The sequence below is a fragment of the Labrus bergylta genome, chromosome 23, assembly GCF_963930695.1.
Source record: "Labrus bergylta chromosome 23, fLabBer1.1, whole genome shotgun sequence".
NCBI lineage: Eukaryota > Metazoa > Chordata > Actinopteri > Labriformes > Labridae > Labrus > Labrus bergylta.
In genome coordinates, this window is record NC_089217.1 from 18,805,921 (window position 1) to 18,817,170 (window position 11,250).

Consider the following 11,250-nt stretch of genomic DNA (forward strand, 5'->3'; position numbering starts at 1 on the left):
TTGCTCAAGAAACTCACAGTAATAATGATAATGAAGGTGAGTGGAAGAGAGAATGGGATGGAAATATCTTTTTGAGTCATAAGAGCAGTTTGAGTGCAGGCGTGGCAATTCTTTTCTCAAAGAACTTTGTGCCTGTGTCTGTAGACTCAGAGGAGGTCGTTCAGGGCAGGTTACTGAAAGTGACTGCCAGATATGAAAAATCCACGCTCACTTTGTTAAATGTGTACACTCCAGTAAATCCAACTGAAAGATGTCTTTTTCTTGACAAATTAGCCAGCACCCTTTCAGGATGTGCTTCAACTGATTTTTTGATATTAGGAGGAGACTTTAATTGCACTGTTGATGATTTGGACAGGAATCCTATGGAACCTAATGCTCAGTCAAGGAAGATTTTGAAACGTATTATTGAAACGTATGAACTGACAGATGTGTGGCGCTCCAAACATGGGAACAATAGACAGTATTCATGGGCACATGCTAGAGATAATTACATCTCTTTAGCCAGGTTAGACAGATTTTATTGCTTTGAACACCAATTACAAATATTCAAATCTCGTTTCTTGTGTCCAGTGGGTTTTTCAGATCACTGTTTGTTAATCGGAAATGTTTTTATAAATGGAATCAAACCAAAAAGTGCATATTGGCATTTTAATACGGTTTTAACAAATGACGGTCACTTTAGAAAATGTTTCAATTTTTTTTGGAAAAAGTGGCAGTCTAGGAAATCTCAGTTTACATCTTTACAGCAATGGTGGGATATTGGTAAAATACAAATTCAGCAGTTTTGTAATCAGTACAATTTTAATGTCACAAGAGAGGTCACACAATCTATAAAACATCTAGAGACTGATATTGTGGAACTCCAGACTTTAAGTGGATCCACAGGAGATGGAGGCCACATTAAGGCACTCAAATCCAAAAAAGCTGCTTTGGCAGATCTGCTGGGGATAAGAGCACAGGGGGCGTTAGTCCGATCACGTTTTCAAAATATCTCTGAAATGGATGCTCCATCCAAGTTTTTCTTCAATCTAGAAAAAAAAAATGGTCAGAATCGACTCATCCACTGTATCAGATCTGCTGATGGAAGAGATCTCACTGACTCAGCTGAAATCAGGAAAAGAGCTGTGGACTTCTTCTCAAACCTCTACAACAGTGAGTACAGAGAGAACGTGCTGATGTCAGAGCAGTTTTTGTCTGACTTACCAAAGTTATCAGAAGGGGATAATGCAGACCTGTCACGCCCACTCACACTGCAAGAGCTGCAGGAGGCGCTGATGAGTATGGAAAACGGCAAAGCTCCAGGAATAGATGGTCTCCCTGTAGACTTTTACAAATGTTTTTGGTCTACTTTGGGAGATGATTTGTTAGAGGTCATAAATGACAGTGTGTCTGGAGGGAAACTACCTCTGAGCTGTCGAAGAGCGGTCCTCACTCTCCTGCCTAAAAAAGGTGACCTTTGTGAAATAAAGAACTGGAGGCCAGTAAGTCTGCTTTGTGCAGATTATAAAATCTTTTCCAAAGTGTTGGCCAATAGAAGAAAAGTGATGGAGCAAGTAATACATGTTGATCAGTCATACTGCATCCCTGGCAGATCAATTAGGGACAATATATCCCTCATTAGAGATTATTTGGAAGTCTCTAGCTCGTTAGATGTTAATTTTGGTCTGATTTCTCTTGACCAAGAGAAGGCATTTGATCGGGTGGAGCATTAGTATTTGTGGAACATCTTTGAGGCTTTTGGTTTCTCCCCCAGTTTCATTGCCTTGATGAAAACTCTGTATTGTGACATTGAAAGTGTATTGAAGGTTAATGGTGGTTTAAGCGCTCCTTTTAATATCAATAGAGGGATTCGGCAGGGCTGTGCAATGTCTGGCATGCTTTATTCTATAGCCATTGAACCCATGTTGTGTCAGATAAGAAAACAGTTAACAGGGTTTAAATTAAAGGAGAATCTTATACCCATGCATCTGTCAGCGTATGCAGATGACATCATGGTTGCTGTAACAGATAATAGTGATGTCAAAAAGCTTATTTACATCACAGAGTGCTTTGGGGAAATTTCCTCCTCGAAGGTAAACTGGGGTAAAAGTACAGCCTTGTTAGTAGGAAAATGGCGAGGGAATGAACCAAGGTTACCTGATGGGTTTAAATGGGTGACGCATGGCATCAAGTATCTAGGTGTTTTTTTAGGATGTCAGTCTGAGGTTCAGAAAAACTGGGAGGGTGTGATTGAGAAAATGGAGGGCAAATTAAAGAAATGGCAGTGGCTTTTACCACGAATGTCCTATAGGGGGCGCACACTTATTATTAACAATCTAGTGGCCTCCACCCTGTGGCATCGCCTGTCAGTGCTAGAACCCCCAGCAAACCTGTTAATGAAACTCCAGAGTATCATTGTAAACTTCTTTTGGGATAGATTACACTGGGTACCACAGAGTGTTTTATTTTTGCCTAAAGAGGAAGGAGGACAGGGATTGGTTCATCTGGCAAGTAGGAAGGCAGCTTTTAGACTGCAGGTCCTACAAAGCTTTCTTTATGGACCTCTAAATTTACCCTGGAGACATGTGGCTGAGTTTATCTTTGGTCTTGTTGGTCATTTAGGATTTGGAAGAAACATGTTTCTTATGAACTGTGCAGAGTTGAATCTGAGTTGTTTGCCATCATTTTATGTGAGTGTTATTAAAATGTGGGGGCTGTTGGAAACTGGGCGTCTGGGTTCAAACACATCCTTGCATTGGCTGTTGAAGGAACCCATACTGAAGGGCTCTCGGTTGGGCACTTCATTGGAAGAGGCGCTGATGACATCTGGAACTCTGACAAATAAAGGAATAACTACAGTCCAACATCTCTTAGAACTGGCTGGAGCTAATTTGGATAATGCTGTAACCGTGGCGAGGAGACTGGAGGTCAGATCGATTCGAGTGGTCGGGCTGATGCTGGAGAAATTCAGAAAGGCGCTGTCAGAAGAGGACAGAGTTCTCCTACAGAAATGGTTTAACGGACAACTGAAACCTGAGGATTGTGACTGTTTTCCCAGGATGTGTGTGAGGTCAAAGTCTGAAGGACTGGGCCCTCTGGAAGAGAGCAGTAAGGTTTGGATGCCTTTGGACTCTGTGAATGGGAAAACACTTTATCAGGGATGTGTCAAGGGGTTAAATAAAGAGAAACTTAAAGATAGAGCAGACACACCATGGAGAAAGTATTTCAAAGTAAAATCTGAGGTCAAACCTGCATGGAGCATGCTCTACAAACCACCGTTAACAAAATGTACTGCTGATTTGCAATGACGTATTTTACATGGAATTGTGGCTGTTAATGCTTTTGTTTCTGTGTTGAATCCTGCTGTCTCAGATAATTGCCCCTTTTGCTCTGAACGAGAGACAATTTTTCATTGTTTTTTACAGTGTTCTAGATTGAGATCTCTTTTTGGGATACTGAATACTCTCGTAATGTCCTATGGAGAACATTTTACTGACCTCATGTTCATTTTTGGTTTCTCTTACAGTAAAAAAAAGAAGAAAAAAGGTCGGCTGCTGAATTTCCTTTTTGGTCAAGCAAAGTTGGCAGTTTATCTCAGTAGAAAAGAAAGAATGGAAAGAGGACAGAGATGTGATTGTGTAGTGGTGTTTCGGAACCTTGTTAAATCTCGAATATTGTTGGAACACAAGTATTATTTTAAAATGGAAGAGCTGGATGTTTTTGAAAAAATATGGGACGATGATGGTGTACTCTTTTCTTTGAAAGACTCTGAAATCATATTTGCAGATGTTTTCATATAAATCCATATTTTTGTGACATATTGTAGTTTGTGACAGTATCCCAACAATGGGAATGTAAATACATTTTTATCTGAATAAATGAAGTTTTAAAAACTCAAAAAAAACTCCCTCTCTCTCTTTCTGTCTCTCTGTCTCCCTCTCTCTCTGTCTCTCTCTCTCTGTCTCTCTCTCTCTGTCTCCCTCTCTATCTTTCTGTCTCTCTGTCTCTCTCTCTCCCTCTCTCTCTGTCTCTCTGTCTCTCTCTCTCTCTGTCTCTCTGTCTCCCTCTCTCTCTGTCTCTCTGTCTCTCTCTCTCTCTGTCTCTCTCTCTCTCTCTCTCTCTGTCTCTGTCTCTGTCTCTCTCTCTCTCTCTCTCTCTGTCTCCCTCTCTCTCTCTGTCTCTCTCTGTCTCTCGCTCTCTGAGTATTTCTCCTCTTGATCTACCTCTCCCCCTGGTTGATCGTCTTGAAGATCAACTTGTGGTCTTCAAGTAGTTCTCTCAATTATTTTATTCATTTTTTGTCCTCATTCCCTTACTGTACAAAAACAATGATTCATTAGAAAAAGCACAGTTCTCATCAGTTTAGGAAGGTTGGGTGTCAAATGCACAGCAAAATTGAATGATAAAAAGAACTGCCATTGGAAAAAGAAAAGGGAATCACTGAACATATCACTCTCTTGAGGGTCTCCAGATGAAAAGGGAGGGTGGTTTTTCTGTTATTTGAGTCATGATCTTGTAGAAGTAATAGAGAAAATGGTATTTATTTTTTGTTAAGCTAAGATTTCACATAATTCAAATTTTTTCACTAAGGGCCAAAAAATGAAGCAAGTGGAGTGGCAGCCATGCACACTCTGGTATGTATGACTTTTCATTAGTTACACATAGCTGCGTACCCACATAATATTATAAATTATAGTAAGAGTTTTTTTGTATGCAAGTCAAAGTTTGTTTGAACTGTGTTGCCATTTAAGAGGTGCTTAGTCTAACTCACCAGATGAAAAGAGTCAGGCCAACTTCAATACAGATTCTACAAGTCTCTAGAAGTGTCCTGGGTGATGGAACACCATTAATCTAAAATATAATCTCTCATTTGGTGTTTAGACGATGGCTGTGATAAACCAGTACCTGCCTACAGTAGCTCCTGTCTTTGCCTCTTCGTACTTCAATAGCTACGCACGTACGCATAGAACTTAAGTTAAATCCAGTAAATACTAGTTTACTAGTTTGCAGGGCTTTAAAGAAATCTGCCTGCCAGACACAAGGCCGAACTATGAATGAATCCTCCCCCAATACGAGACAGTGAGAAACGGCCACACCGCCGGTGTGCAGACCACTGCCTGAGAGGAAAGAGACGAGCTGAAGAATAACTTCAATAATTAAGATTCAATGAAACAATCTTCAACTGGGACTTTTTTAAAGGGAAGATATTGATATATCCCACTAAAAGATCAGTTTCTTAGCTCTATTTTGATGTACTTTGAGGAGGTTTAACTGAATAAAGCCACAGTCTTAGTGAATGGATGCAGACAAAGACCAAAAAAAACTGACACCTTCCCTGAAAAGAGAGCAGAACTTCACCAAAGAATGTGAACACTATGCTGTTCTTGAAGAACATCAAACCTAATGAAGCAATTTAAAATAAAAAGAGTGGTAAAATGAGTGGTCCAATTAAATTCTGACTGGTGTGTTCTTGTTTACTTAACCTGGTGTTAGAATTCATATTTGATTTAGTTGACATAGTTAATTATCAAGAAAGTAGTTTAATCTATCTACCATGTTTTTCCACGTTGTTAGTGAACCCATTATCTCTTTTTCTGTCCCCCCCCCCCCCCCCCCCACACACCCAAATGGAAAACAAAAACCCACCAAGTATGAACTGAAATGTGGCTACGAATTGAGGTCTAGACTAAACTATGCTTCAAATGAGCACTATGCTGACTATGCTTAACTAAGTCTCCATTTTCAGAGGAACAGTGTATTTACAGTCTTTACTGTACATGACGGCAGAGAAGGTGCACTTTTCAAACGTTTGCACTCTGGAACCCGTTTGCCCGTTGCCATTGTCGTGTAAACGGACAGCTAAACCATGACAGTGGAAAATTGCGTCACATCTGGTGTACATGTTCACATATTGTGTTATAAAATAAGATACTCCTTTATTCATCCCACAACCGAGAAATGTACAGTGTACTGTTGTAGGTAAATTTACAGTTATAATAACATGTGGACCTCACTTAACTTTTTTTCTATCAGTGAAGACATCTGCACAGACATATTGCAGTAAATTAAAGCTCTCAAACTATAACAGGTACTGAATAGTTGGGTACATGGATTAGGCACCTACATTAACCAAAACCCAAACTGTACACAGTAAAAATGCAGGGATCCACCTAGTGTTTTTATACATTTTTGTTGATCTGTTTTTTTTTTTCACATCCAGTAATAAAAATGTACTTTAATGCAGCCACTGCAAAACAGCGACCTTAGTCTCCATGTGTGTTTTAATGTGTCTACAGTATTTCTTCTTAACTAACATCTCAACTCATCTTCCTTTGTGTTACAGTGGAAGTGGCCATTGGAGTGGGTAGCGGATGAAGACACGTGCTGATTCTTCAGTTTTATTAAGTGCCCAAGATTCTGGAGCTGTCACTGTTTACCAAAAGACTGCTTCTTGTGCCCCTCAATTGCAGATTGTGACTATGTTTTATTTTGGCAGATGTTTATGAAAATAGCACTTAAGTACTCTGTTTACACTCCAGTCATTGACGATTAAATCGATGTTCCTTTTTTTTTTTTTTTTTTACTTTGTTATGAAGTCATTTATTCTTTAAGATCATACACTATACTCAAGTTCATTACCTCAACATCCAAGATAATAAAATGATTCAGGAATTTGACTAATCTATGTATAGCAAAACTATAAATCTGAATTCTGTAGTTCACTCAGTGTTTAATATCAGATCATACCACTTACTCATACACATTTATAAAGCACATATTTTAGCTACACTCTCCATCTATATTATTCAATGGAATACAGCATTGATTTCAAAATACCAAACCAACTTCACAACACTATTTTCCTAACAGTTAGAATGGGCTTAAGTGGGAGGTTCAAATGAACAGGTAAACTATCACCATGGGCATCTGGTCAGAATGAAGAGATCCAACAAGGAAACTTCAAGGAACCAACAAAAGTTTGTTTATTTATCAAAGCAATTCAGTTTAATAAAGGGGACTAACAAACACATGGGATGTTTCAAATGTATGAAATACAATAAACTGAATATTAAACAATAGATTATGACAAATTAGATGAACTCTTCTATAAGGATAAAAAAGTACTAAGGATAAATTAATATTAATAAAGACCAATGGTGTAGTGCAGGGTATACGCAGGTATATGGAGTATACCCACTTATTTTTCAGTAATCACAGAGTATACCCACTTCTAAATCTCCTCTGATTCACACCACTGATTGAGTGACCATATTCAGTAGTTTGCTACAATTATTTCCTAGGATGGTGAAGGGATGACCCTCCCTACTCTGTCTGATTGACTAGTACGTACTAACTGAATGTGCATGAATAGTCTCACATGTCACTGTTTACAACAAAGGCCGTTTTCCCTCTGCTGGACGGGTAGCCTGAAAAAAAACATTTTGAGGGGAAAATTAAGAGTATTCCCACTTTTTCAGTCACCACTACACTACTAGGGATAGGAGAAAAGCACCTTCTAATCCTGAAATGCCAAAAAGGAAGTGCAGTCTTTAAATAAGGAGTGGTCAGGTAAATGAATGTAGGCTAAAAAGGACTGACAGGGTGCAAACAACATCAACAACAAATCGATGGTGAGGAAAGGAGAAATGAAGTGAGGAAAATGAGGTGAGGTAGGTGAACAAGGTTAGTGATTAAAGGTAACTGATATTTACTACTACAACAAGAGAAAGAATAATACACGTATATTCAAGGTAACAAAAGGAACGTGTGTATAATGTGTTTGAGTAATCACTTCATTTTAAAATGTGAACTTTAGCAAGGTCTACCAATCAAATTGTTAACTTTTGGCCAATGAAAAGCTTTTATGAAGACATTTATGTTACTATAGATAAATATAGACATTATAAACTCAATACAAATAAGAGACTAAATAAGAACAAACAGTAAAATGAGGATTATAAAAGGAAACAGTCAATGCTCACAGACTTGCTTCAGTTTCAGCCACTGTTTTACTTGTTGTTTTACTTACTCTGTCATTTCTTTAATTTCAGATGGAAATGTGTTCCAGAGGTTGTTCCTCTTACTGAGAAAGATAACTTAAGTAGATGATTTCCAGGGGAGGTGATTTGTTACTATCATCGGAAGATGACAAGACTCCAACAACGAGCCCTTCAACCCATATGATGTTATAGGTTGTCTGTCCATACCCTCAAATACGAGACACTAAGAGATTTTTACTTTTAGCCATAATTCTAAACTAATCACTTCAGGCTGTCCTCCAAGCCTATAGTTCCCCATATTTTATGATATACTTCCACCAAAACAAACAAACAAACAAACAAATAGAAAAAAACAAACAAAACATTTTTTTATGTACTGGGCTTTGAAAGCGCTCTATGAAACATTGACTGTAAGACCCCTTGCCTATGAAATGAGAATATTTAAGTTTTTGGCTTAGAGCTGAATGACATACATTGTTGGAAAGGTCTCATCCTGGAGAGTAACATATGAGAAGATGAGGTTTCAACATGACCCCTGTTTTGAAATAATGAACTTTGAACCTTGAACCAAGGGCATGTTTGAAGGCTTATACCTCAGCAACAAAAGGGGCTACAGACATGGGAATAACTGTTTTAGAGAGGTCTTGGAACAAAGTACCATGTGAGGGTAGTCAGCTCACCAAAACAACAGGGGGAGCTGCTATATATGATTATGATACATTTTAACAAATGTATCAATTATTTTTTAAATATCTGATAACATAAATGTGTTAACCATTCAATTAAACTCCCCTGTGTACCCTCAATTAAATATTTATAACTTCTTATGTAAGGGAAACACTGACATTTGTATAAAAGACTACAATTCCTTAGAGTCAAGTCATACAGCTTGATACTGAACGGCGCCATAATTGTAGTCTTTTCCGTTTACAGAAAAATGTTGTAACTAGGATTATAAAAGGGTTACAAAATATATATTCACTGAATATGTCACGGATCACGTGTGACCGAAGTATTTATTGTATAGTACATATATATCTATGTTAAAATAAAGTACATATATCACATAACTTCTGATATTTTTACTGTTATTCTAGAAACGGTTATTTTGGTCCGTATGTCTTTTGCAAAGCGCGTACAAAATTAGGGGTGTAAAGATGTATATCTACCCACTATATCTAATATTTACAAAAGCCGAATAGGTTTTGTGACATAATCTAGACTATATATGTTTTAAAAAGTGATGGTGCTGCTTTAATTTACACAATTTTGCGATTTTAGTAGAAATCACGTTTTGTTTTGGGAATTCTTCCAGTTTCAACTTTTAATACATAAATATACATATATCTGCTGAATATATCTTATTTAAATTACAGCCGAATTAGCAGTAACATGGAATCTCTGCAAAAATCGGTAAGAGAAACTAAAGTTGATTTCTTATTTCATACAATTTAGACAAATTAGGACTCGAATATGCCGTGGATTACAGCTTCCGCATGACGTCATTGACTCACAGCCAATGGAGAGGCTACACAAGATTTACAGTGTAAATGTACATCGATAGCTATTTTTAGGGCGTTTATCTATGAATAGGGCAATTCTATACAATCATAAAAAGACTTAAGATTATTCATACATATTCGATTAAATGTATAAAATTGGTAGTCATAAAGCAAATACCATTTGGTTGTAAGCTTACATTTATTGGTTGTGCAGGGTTTTTTTTAGCAATATTAAAGAAGATATATGGCTGTAGATTGATTTATTACTCAGTTGATAGAAAAATTTGAAAATGTAATTCTGCACAATTTCAGTCACTTAAATGTTCTGTCCACAAAGGATATACAATGCCATGTGCAATATACATTATCTACTCTAATTTGTCTTCTTTTTTAAAAAGTCTTTCTTGAATGCAAGTTGTTTGTTGTTGTGGATATCTTTATGTTTGTGAAGAGGTGAAGCATTTCTAATTTCATTGTACAGTTGTATACTGACAATAAAAGCTTTTTATTTCTATTACAATCTTATTGAGATACAAAAGACAAGTCCACAATTCCCCATACATATTTTATTTTCAAGACAGAAAAAACAAAATAGCACCTCTGCATAAGATATCTACATGCCTTAAACCACATAGTGTTGTCCTTACCTAAAGTACTGGCTCTCTTCTGAGATGTAGACATAAAGCTACAGCCATGTGTAAAAAAAACAAGCGGCACCCTCCTGTATTGGAAAAACGCGACCTATGTGGAAGTGTAAAAGAAATGCAGTTTCTGAGTGTCCGCTTGAGGCTGACTCCATGGAATACAGAAGTCACACAGCCCATACTACCGTATTTTCCGCACTATAAGGCGCACCGGATTATAAGGCGCAACTTCAATGAATGGCCTATTTTAGAACTGTTTTCATATATAGGGCGCACCGGATTATAAGGCGCATAGAACAGAAGACACTGCAGTCAAACGTTTGACTGGGGTTGCGTTATGCATCCACTAGATGGAGCTGTGCTAAAGGGAATGTCAACAAAACAGTCAGATAAAACTTTATTAAGCGTTCTGACAACTCCGTTCACTCCCATGGTAACGATGTTCAAACGTTAATGTGCATATTCACAATATCTCCCAGCCTTGTTCAGTTGTAAACACGTAAAAGAAACAGTCTGATACCACTAAATCAAACGTTAGTGCATTCACAATATAGTAACTCTCGAAATTGTTCAACTTACGTATAAAACTACGTTTTCACAATAACTCAACGTTGTTCAAACGTTAATGTGCATATTCACAATATCTCCCAGCCTTGTTCAGTTGTAAACACGTAAAAGAAACACAGTCTGATACCGCTAATTCAAACGTTAGTGCATAACTCAACATTGTTCAGTTACGTATAACACGTAAAGCTCACTTTTTCAGTTCATTCCCCGTCCACGAATCCCTCGAATTCTTCTTCTTCAGTGTCCGAATTCAACAGTTGGGCGAGTACGGCATCCAACATGCCCGGCTCCCTCTCGTCATTATCCGAGTCAGTGTCGCTGAGCGCCGTGTACAACCAGTATGGATCAACCAATTAACCAATTGATCCATATATAAGGCACTCCGGATTATAAGGCGCACTGTCGTTTTTTGAGAAAATTAAAGGCTTTTAAGTGCGCCTTATAGTGCGGAAAATACGGTAAAAAGTAAATTTTAACAGCGGAAATAAACTTCTTTACAATTCATTTACAAATGATTTAGGTCTTATTAGTTAATGTCTTTATCAGCAAATATTCTAC

At 37.7% G+C, this 11,250-nt stretch overlaps 1 long non-coding RNA gene across 1 annotated transcript in view; it reads left to right on the plus strand.

The window, feature by feature from the left end:
* The window catches only part of LOC136177690 (uncharacterized), a 16,118-nt gene extending 9,516 nt beyond the window's left edge, over positions 1-6,602 (plus strand). The window contains exons 2-3 of the long non-coding RNA XR_010665183.1: positions 4,570-4,613; positions 6,323-6,602. This is a non-coding gene — a long non-coding RNA (uncharacterized lncRNA). The remainder of the gene's footprint in view (positions 1-4,569; positions 4,614-6,322) is intronic.
* The last annotated feature ends 4,648 nt before the right edge of the window (positions 6,603-11,250 follow it).